The following is a 10,527-nucleotide window of genomic DNA, read 5'->3' on the forward strand; positions in this document are numbered from 1 at the left end:
CGCCTGGGTCACGCTGAGTCACTTTGTGTCCTGCGGTGTACTGCTCAGGGTAATGAAATAGTTATGATGAAACCCTTAATATTTAAAGCTCAGGCAGCCGCGGCCCTGTGCCATATCGAGCTGACGATAACTCATCCCGGGGCGGCCTCGCTGGGCCCCGGGTCCTCGGCTCCAGCTGCGCGCTTGGCGGAGCTTCCCTTCGTGAGTGGCTGGAGGCCGTGTGGGACCCAGCTCGCAGGGAGAGGCGCCCCATTAACTTTCCTTGGGCAAACTCAACAAAAAATGTGCAGGGCCTACCGTGAGCCGCAGGGCAGGGGTGTTAGTCTGTTTTGCTCGCGGCTGTAGCCCCAGTGCTCACCATGGTGCCGGCACATGGTGGGGGGTCGGTAGCCTATTTTGGCTCTAGCGTAGTTCTCACGACAACCCCGTGAAGTCCCCGAGCTATTCTCGAGTACAGGCTGCGGACCAAGGCTGCAAGATGCAAAGGGACTCGCCCAAGGTCATGCAGAGACCTGGGCAAGCCGGGAGGCGAGGGCATCGGGCTCACTCCTAGGTCATCTGGATTTGTGGGGACAGTTTCTCTGTGCTGCTTCACGTGAGGAGGAGCATGGAGGGGCTGGGTGGTCAGTCACGCCGTGAGCCATCTCGTGGGCCTGCTAGATGTCATCCTGATCTGAACCAAACTCCTTAGTTTTAAACCGAGGAGATGCCGTTCCGGAGGGTGGATGACTTGCCCACGGGCACAGCTCCTGTCTCCTGAGCCTGGCAGATGCGAGTCTTGGTGTTCATTTACGGTGGCTGTTTCTGAGATTGGGAGAACTGCCCACCTTGATCCTGAGGCTAAGACTTTTAGAGGGGCTGAGGGGTGAGGGGGCAGGGGAGGCCGGGAGGGTCACACAAATCATGGGCAGTCTCTGGAGCTGCCACTGCATATAGTAGTTTTGAGGAGAGCTGGCCAGTTATTTTGTAGAATTTTCCTCAACTGTGATTTTTATGAAAATTTTCCTCGGGATTAGACAAGGGTATGAGTTTTTGGGAGGAAGACCAGAGAGGTAAAGTGCCATTCTCCTCGCATCATAGGGTAATCTTTATGTTTTTTCTCCAGTGACTGATTATATTATCTTGCAAACAAAATGCTCAGGTACCCGACCGTACCAGCTAACCCCCAGCAGAACCACTTTACTTTGCTTTGTTGAATGCAAAGTAAATTTTGTATAATAAAGTGCTTTTGAACTGTTCCAGCATTTCCTGCTCAGAGTCTCCTATGGCCGATAAAAGCCAGCCAGGCAATATCAGAGCTGAGATTTGATGCAAAGTCCCACCTTTCTTTTATTAATGGGGAGTGATAGGCACAGCCCTTCTCTAATGGGCAGCCAACGGCTCGGCAATTTTCCTTTTACGTTCCCGTTTCTTTTTTTTTTTTTTTTCTTCTGAAACAGAGTCTCACTCTGTTGCCTGGGCTAGAGTGCCCTGGTGTCAGCCTAGCTCACAGCAACCTCAAACTCCTGGGCTCAAGCAATCCTCCTGCCTCAGCCTCCCGAGTAGCTGGGACTACAGGCACGCACCACCACACCCGGCTAATTTTTTCTATATATTTTTAGTTGACCAATTAATTTCTTTCTATTTTTAGTAGAGACAGGATCTCACTCTTGCTCAGTCTGGTTTCCACCTCCTGACCGTGAGTGATCCTTCTGCCTTGGCATCCCAGAGTGTTAGGATCACAGGCGTGAGCCACCACGCCCGGCCACGTTCCTGTTTCTTTTTTCTTTTTTTGAATATAGGCAAACTTTATTGTGTATAAACTCACACACGAAGTTAGAATGGCAATTTTACTTAAAATTAACTCATTAAAAAGTTTAAATATCACATTGTAATATTTTAAATATTAAATTAAATATAATAAATTTAAATATTTAAAAAATATTAAAAAATTAATTTAAAATTTAAAAATATTTAAAAAATTAAATATAAAAAATTAAATATAATAAATATTATATTTATATAATATATGTTAATGCTATCTAAAATTCTGGGAAGGATTCAAGCAGGTAACAGATATTTCTATTCATCTTCAGACAGGTATAATAACAGCGTTATTGAAACTGGCTCTAAGACAAATATGAACCTCTCGCTCCTGTGTCTTAGGGAAAAGCGGAGTCATAACACGGGCATTATCGGTGCAGTGATTCATGGACAGGTCGCTATTAGTGCTGCTACAGGTAAGTTCACAGTCTTGACTTTGTGAAGGAGCCGAGAGGAGGCCTGCCCTTCTTTTGTCCCTTGAGGGCCATCGCCCACAGTTTTGACTTCATACCCATTCATTCCAAAATGCAATAAAGATGGGGCTTTATGCTTCCTCACAAAGCAAATCGCCGGAAATTCATAGAGAACGTCCAACACTGGTGTAAAATTGGTCTCAGATAATATAACAACATCATTCCCTGGGACCACAATTTTCTTGATCCCACAATGAGTGACAGGATAAGAAAACTCTCGTAGTTATCTAACAGCAGTCTCGTTATAGGACAGTGATCTCCTAGGTATACTTTGTCGCTTCTAATTTCCGTTGTTTCATTATTAGAGAGCCTTCTTCTCACTCTATCAACCAATCTTCAGAACACGTTGAAGTTATCGTTGAGTCTAATCCAGAAGGATTCCAAAACAACAAAGAGAGGAGGAAGGAGCTGCCTAAGAGCACAGAGATCTTCATCATGCCAGACTCCAAGACACAAGACCCACAAGGAACAGGAAATGGCAAGGACGTTCCCGTTTCTGATTGTTGCACCACCCTGATTGGTCAGGTGGATAGCAGGCTCCTGGGAACAAAGACTACAGGCACTGCTTCCAGGATGGAGGCTGGGAGAGCCACGTGAAACCCATCCTGGGTGTGGCATTAACTGCTTGGGGGAATTCTCTCTGCTAGAACATATTGTCATTATGATGATTTTCTGGGTACCCCAAACAGCTACTTCTTGGGACACTCTCTTGCTCCTACTCTGCAAGACAGACAGACAGACACATACACACATTCATACGCATACTCACACTCACACTCACACACTTTTCCCCTGCTGGACTGCCAGATTGACAGTTTCCTTTGTTTGAAACTCCACTGAATCAAAATAGTAAGGTCTCTGTGGAAGTGCAAAGGTCGTGTAAACCCAGTGTAGTCGTTTTCCACAGCTGCTATAACAAGTGACCACAGATTTAGCAGCTTAAAATGACACACAGTCTGGAGGTCAGAAGTCTGAAATGGGTCTTATGGGCCCAAATCAAGGCACTCAGCAGGGCTGTGTTCCTTCCGGTGGCTCTAGGAAGAAGCAAATGCCTTGCTCTTTCCAGCTTCCAGCAGCTGCCTGGGTCCTTGGCTCATGGCCTCTTCCTCCATCTTCAAGGTGTGCGGTTCTAACCCCGTGACTTTGCGTCCATCATCACGTCTCCCCTCTGACTTTGGTGTCTCCACCTCCCTCTCTTTAGGACCCTTGTGATTACACTGGCCCACGAAGTGAGTCTGGGCTGGTCTCCCGTCTCAAGCTCTTTAACCTAATCCCGTGTACAAAGTCCCTTTGTAACATCTTCTAACACACGTAAGGTAGCACAGTCATAGGTTCCAGGCTTTAGGACGTGGACATTTTGTGGGGAGGTGGGAGCATTATTTGGCTTACCACCCCTAATTTACTCTTCTATTAAATGTAGATAACAATACCAATTATTAAGTGATAAACTGTGAGTACTAAGTTAGATGTCACATGTCATTTGTTTGGCACAGGCTGTTATATAGTGAGCTCTCAGTACCTGTTTCCTAATTATTGTAAGAGAGGGAGAAGTTGTCTAGGGCGGGACAGGTCCAAGTGGGGTGCTGCCCCGAGCAGGTGCTGGGTGACATTGGTGAGAAAATAAGTACGCAGAGGTGTGTAGGTGACACCAAGAGGGGGAAGGTGAACAGAAGCATCGTTTATTTACCTAAGTGTTTTGACGATAACATTTTTTCCCAAGTCTTCCTGGTCCCTTAATTGGTGATGGCTGGTCTCCAGCACCCCTGCAGGCCACCCCTCCTCCCCACTGCCTTTGTGCCACACCCCTCTGCCGCACCAGCAAGATCTGGCTCAAGCACCACCTCCTCCAAGAAGCCTTTCCTGATCATTTAGTAATCACAGTCATTTCCTCTCCTCCAAATGCCAGCAGTGCTGAGTTCCAAGTCTCTGGGGTGATGCACTCCAGTCTAGTTTTTCCAGTTAGATCCTAGAACTCTGTGTTGCACTTCTGCATTATCTGCAGTGCTGGTGCTAACACTGACTCCTCTCTACTGCCCTCTGCGATTTCCCCCTTTCCCCCGTGATTTCCCCTTTTCTATTTAAAGCCTCCTCCTTTCCTCATCCCCTAGGCATGAAGCTTGAGTCACCTTTTACCCTGCATTTTTTAACTCCCGTTTTCCAGTGGTAACAAAGTCTTGATGATTCTTTCTTCTTTACAAAAACACGAGGTGGTTTGCAGGCTGAGGCAGATTTCAGGAAAACCGCCGATGTAATTGATGGTAAGCACAGCCGTGGGGATCAGGACTCCAGAGTGCCTGTCTTATTCCTCCCTTCAAGGCATCACACGGCCTTGGGGAAGTGGCCTTCTTCTGTGGTCTTCACTCTGCCTGCGTGTGAAATGAGAGCATCAGGCCAGATGGAGCTCCTGCAGCCTCCCTGTCTGTTGCACCTACTTGGTGTGAAGGCCCCATTCCCAGGCCTGCCTACTGCCCTCTTACCCCTGTTGGAGGTGGGAGAGGATGAGGCTATTTTTCAGACATCTTAAGTTAGACCCAGTCTCTCTGTAGAGGATGAAGTTACTGATTACAGAGCAATTTGTTCGGAAGACACTGAAGATAATTAGCGGGAGAAGAGGCAGTGCATCTGGAATGGAGTTTTTCTAATCCCTTGGGCATCGATCTGTCAACTTCAAGAGCACTCCACTGGCTGGTCAGGACTTAGACTGGGGGACAAAACTCAGGAGTGTCACAGGCACTAAATAGAGCACTTGCGAGGAGACAGATATTGGTTTAATTTTGCTTGGGGGCTGCTTAGTGCTCAAGAGAAATGACTGGCATGACATTTCGCTCTGTTTTCATTTAAGCTTCATTCAGGGGGAATGTTTTTGAGTGCCTAAGACATTCGAGATACTCTCAGTAACCAAAGTGGCCATACCACTGTCCCTGCCCGAGGGAGACCTTGAAGACAGTGGAGGAGACAGACCGACCAACCAAAACTGCAACACGAAGCGGGATGTGAAATGTGGTAGGTGGGGCACCCCCAAAGCGCTGTGGGGTTAAGAGGAAGGTGAGCTCTGAGCTGGTTGGGACTGTGTGGATTCCAGAAGGAGGGCCGGATGTCCAGCAGGCACAGTGGGACGAGAGAGTGCTGGGGCTGGAGGGGACGGCACGAGGAAGGTCACAGGAGATAACCTGGGCCAGTCAGGAAGTAGGTGACGGTTGATTCGCACCCTACACACTGCAGGATGGAATTAGAAAGATAGATCGGGTTCTGCTTATTCGAGACTTGGAAAAATGTTGGACTTAATTTACTGGTAGAGACATTTGAGGTATCTTTTTGGCATGGGAGTAGCATGATGTATAGAGTTGTACATCAACACAATAGTAACAAATGAGAAGGAATGCACTCCCATCTTGCTCTGAGATGAAGCCAAGAAGCTATATGTTAAATAAAAGGAAAAGGAGGATTGCAGAGTTTCATATTCCCCACAGTTTTCTGTGAAAAGTAAGAACTGGCAATGCCAAGCTCTGTGCATTCTGAAGTCCCCAGTGATTCCCTGGGCCAGTGGAGTGCAGAGAGGTGTGACAAGAAGCTGTTTTCTCCAAATCGCTCAGTTGCCAGGTGCTACATGCATCTGGTTTAGGGAAAACAACCACATGGAGATCTGTTTGTTACTCAGAGTTCCCTCTAGGTGGCCAGAAACATTCTCTAAAATAGTTAAATGAAAAAGAAAGTCAGAAGGTGAGAAAAAGCATTCACAAATACTCAAGCTACTCAGCAGCGTATGTGGCTGCTTGAAGGTGTTTCCCGGAAGTGTGTTCAGCAGGAGAAAAGCCTTGCTCTTTAGGTGCCTATCTGCTGAGGGTCTGCTGGAGATTCTGCAAGTGGCGGCAAGGAACACCCGCACTGACTAAAAGCAAAACGAAACAACAACCAAACCAAATCAAACCATGGGCTAGCAACAAATAGTTCTTAGGATTGCAGATGTGCTTATGTGGTTGCAATTTCCTCATTTCTCTCTCTGTGCTGCTTGTCAGCAGAGGAAAATGATACAAGGACAGAGCAATCTGGAGCAGAAGATGCGTAGAAACATAGAGGAGAACCAATGCCCACCCCCGAGTCATGGTGGGCTCTGTGTAATGCCTCGTGCTTGCTGGATTCTGTAGCAGCTGGAAATGAATCAACACAACTGGCTGACACAGGGTGCCCTGGTTGGTATACAGGATAACAGGAGATGCCTGGAAACTTGGAGGACACTGGATAAATGTCATTGTATGGCTGGCTAATCCCGGAGATGACAGGGGGCAGTGAGTTAAGGTTGCTCAAATCAGAAGGAGAGCCAGAGTCCATTTAAACTAGTGATTCCAAAAAACTTAGATGTTACAAGAATTACCTGGGGCTTTTATAAAACTTTTTATTACAGAAAAATCGAGACACATACAAAGTAAACAGGAGTAATGTCACTGAAAATGACAAAGTAGGAAACTCCAAAAATCTGTTCCTCCACTAAAGGAATGCATAAGTTGGCAAAAACTATCAGAGTCAACTTTTTCAGAACTCTGGAATCTACTGAAAAACTCACAACCACCAAGGGAAGCCTAATGAAGAAAGAAGCTGCTGAATTTGGCGAAGATAGCACGGTGTTGTTTTAACTTACCCGGCACCAACCCCCACTCAGTTCTGTAGCTGTGAAGACGGTGATCTGCATTCCCGGAGAAACTTGCGGGTACCAGGGGGAGCAACATTCTTGCTCTTATTTTCAAACAATTATGATTACTGAATTGCTCAGACAGGTTAAAACACACAATCACACACAAAACATGCAATCACAATAGGCTTGCCTTTGTTTCTCCTGACTAAAGCGGCTTCCCCAGCCTGTGTTTGTTGGAAGCATCTCGAAGCAAATATACTAGCTGCAGCCACCTGTGGCAAGGGATGGAAATCAGGCCAAGCAGAGATGGGAAATCCTGGGAAGGAAGAGGCCGGGGAAGGAGCTAGATGGGGGCCGAAAGGCTGGGAAAAGCTCCCATGCACGGCAGGGAATTAGAAGGCCATGATGTGCCCAGGGCTGGACACACGCTCAGAGAAGACCTGACAAGGCCCGAAGCTTTCACTTCCAGCAGATCTTAGGTTCCCTGCAAGCAGGAAGTGAAGGCTAAGGCAGAACTGCAAATGGCCTGGCTAGGTGTTGAAGGAGTGCCCCAACACAGAGCCAATAGGCAAAGACTCGGACAATAATTTCATTTTTCTTTCATTTTTTTTCTTGGCTCCAGGTGTTCAGGGATGTCTCTGTGTAATCTCCAGCTGACCACTAAGCTAACAGAACACCGATGTTGGTGGCCACACATGACAAACAATATAGTCTTTGCGACATGCAGTGAGCAGAATAGTATGTGGACCCACCCTCCAGCTGCCGCAATGACGAGCATTTGGCCACTCTTGTTTCCTTCATCCCTCTGCCCACTGTCCACCCTCCACTCGATTTTATTATTATCTTTTTACAGTTTCTTAAAAGGCAACATTTGTGCATACATTTTAACTATTCAATTTCGACAAATGAATATGCTTCTATAAAACACATCCCTATCATGACATAGAGCTTTGCCATCTTCCCGGAAAGTTCCCTCATGGACTTCCCAGGCAATTCCCTAGGATTTTGTTTTAATACATCCCATTCTCTAATCTCTTACCTTACATTTCCTCCCCACCCCCCTGAGGCTGGCAGTCGCTGCTTTAGGGAGCCCTGTTATTGGTGAGAACTCGAGAGGCCCCTTACGTATCTGCCTGACCAACCCACTGTTCCCTGCGACAAGTAGAGTAAACACTCATGAAGGCTTCGGGGGAAAAAGCCAAAGGAAACTAGTGTCCCTAACAGATGTGGAGGTTTCCAAATTATGCCATTGCAGAGTGTGGTTGGTCATAGTTGTGGTGGCAGTGGCAGCAGCAGCAGTAGCAGCATCATGGGGCAGTTATTTATTTATTGATTGATTGAGACAGAGTCTCGCCTTGTTGCCCAGGCAAGAGTGAGTGCCATGGCATCAGCCTAGCTCACAGCAACCTCAAACTCCTGGGCTCAAGCAATCCTCCTGCCTCAGCCTCCCGAGTAGCTGGGACTACAGGCATGCGCCACCATGCCCGGCTAATTTTTTCTATATCTATTAGTTGGCCAATTAATTTCTTTCTATTTATAGTAGAGACGGGGTCTCACTCTTGCTCAGGCTGGTTTTGAACTCCTGACCTCGAGCAATCCACCCGCCTCGGCCTCCCAGAGTGCTAGGATTACAGGTGTGAGCCACCACGCCGGGCTATCATGGGGCTTCTGAATGAGGAACCCTTGAAGGAATGTTTGGCAGGAGATCTCAGAATGGTTTCATTCCCCCAAGCCTTTGCATCCTCCAGTGATGCCGGTCCCTTGTCCTGTGTCGCCTTATCTTCTCAGGTTGCTTCTTATACATTTTTTAAGACTTAGCTCAGCATTCTCCCAGCCTCCTGATGAGCCCACATAGCTTCCTTTTTGCTCCTAATATGCTTTTCTAATAGAATGCCACATCATATTAAAACTGTGAGTGTGTTAGTGGCCTGGAATAAATGTAAGCTTTTTGAAGTCAGAACCAGGGCCTTGTTTATCTTTGTTTGACGTTTTAGCCTCTAGCTTGCTTGTGTGGAGTAAGCACAGAATACATGTTTTAAAAATAGGTTCATACTGTGTTTCCCTGCAAATAAGACAGGGTCTTATATTTATTTTTCCTCAAGAAGACACTCCAGGGCTTATTTTCAGGGGATGTGTTATTTTCCCCTCAGAGCCTCAGCTTGCAGCACGCACAGGATGGCTGGGACCAGACAGGGGGAGCCGACCTTGTTGGTGGGGCTGCTCGCACCTTTCTGGTCACCTCTGGGATAGTAGCTGTCACGGTGGGGCAGAAGAGAAGGGCTGCTCATCTTCTTTCCCGCTCTGCGACAAAATGCATGGGTTGTGCAGATACGCTGCGTATCCATGCCCATCACTAGGTCTTGTTTTCGGGGTAGGGCTTATATTGCACAAATGCTTAGAAATCCTGCTAGGGCTTATTTTATGGGTAGGTCTTATTTTCGGTGAAACACGGTATTACAAACATGGCCATTCACCTTAAACCTCAATCAATGGGCCATTTTGTAGACTCTCTCTCGGACAGTCGTACTGCAAGAGCGTACCATTTGTCATAGGGAAGCCTGGCGTGACTATGGGTCTGAATCAGTTTGGGCGAGGTTTGGGGTGTGCACACAGAGGATAGCTAGTTTTTAAGCCTGGTGCTCTCTACCGAAAAGTAAGCTCCTTAAAGGCAGGAACGATCTTACTCGCTTTTGTGTCTGCAGCAAGGTGCCAAGCATGTCAGAAGCTCCCACTAACTAAGGCTGGCACGGCCCCCTCAAAGGCAAGCTGGGAAATGGCTCCTCATGGCGCTCCAAATTGAAGGGGACTTCATAGTTTGTGTGTCTTCTCCCCTCACATAAGCCATTGTCACTGCAGAACTCAGGATGTCAGTGTGTGTGTGTGTGTGTGTGTGTGTGTGTGTAAGTCACAAGCTAGCTTTCCCAGCTTGGGACTTGCATCTGCCAGGCCATGATGAGCCCAGCCCCCAAGCTGATAAGGGATCTTATTCCATTTATTGAAGAGTAAACCCTTTTCACCTTCCACTGTAGCTTTTTTTGAAAAGTTACTTCCTGACTTCTTCCTTCACCCTGTAGCAGGGCGCTGGCTCCCAGGCAAAGCCTAAAGTAGGCTTCATAGAGACTGCCTGAGCGGGGTAAATGGAAGATCGTGAGGAAGTTATTTTTGGTCATTTATGGTTGAGCAGTATCTTAGTCTGAATTCCTTAGGAAATAGAGCCTGGAGCAAAACACAGGCGCTCATGCTGTGTAGGGTGCAGAAGTGCAATCTCTGGGGAGCGAGAGGGAGAGAAGGAGGGTGATGAGGGGCTGGGAAGGAGGGAATGAGGTGTCTTACCAAACTGGGTACAGTTTAGCCAAAAAGCATAGCTATTGCTCCATCAAATGGGAGGTCTCTGGAGAGGTGGTACAGAAACACTGTGTCTGAGAACAGTCTGTTGGGAGGTTTTGCTGTCTCCTTCCTATCTTCCTGCTCTGATCTGTCGGAGTTTTCCCCCCTGGGGCCCTAACTCCTAGGCTATGTTGCCTGGTCCCCTGCACAGCTGCTGGAAAAGGCAGATCCCATAGTGTAGACGGTGGTGAGCCTGCTCACACCCTCCCCGCCTGCCTGCAGCAGCGGCCTCGT

Source organism: Microcebus murinus, chromosome 2 (assembly GCF_040939455.1).
Source record: "Microcebus murinus isolate Inina chromosome 2, M.murinus_Inina_mat1.0, whole genome shotgun sequence".
NCBI lineage: Eukaryota > Metazoa > Chordata > Mammalia > Primates > Cheirogaleidae > Microcebus > Microcebus murinus.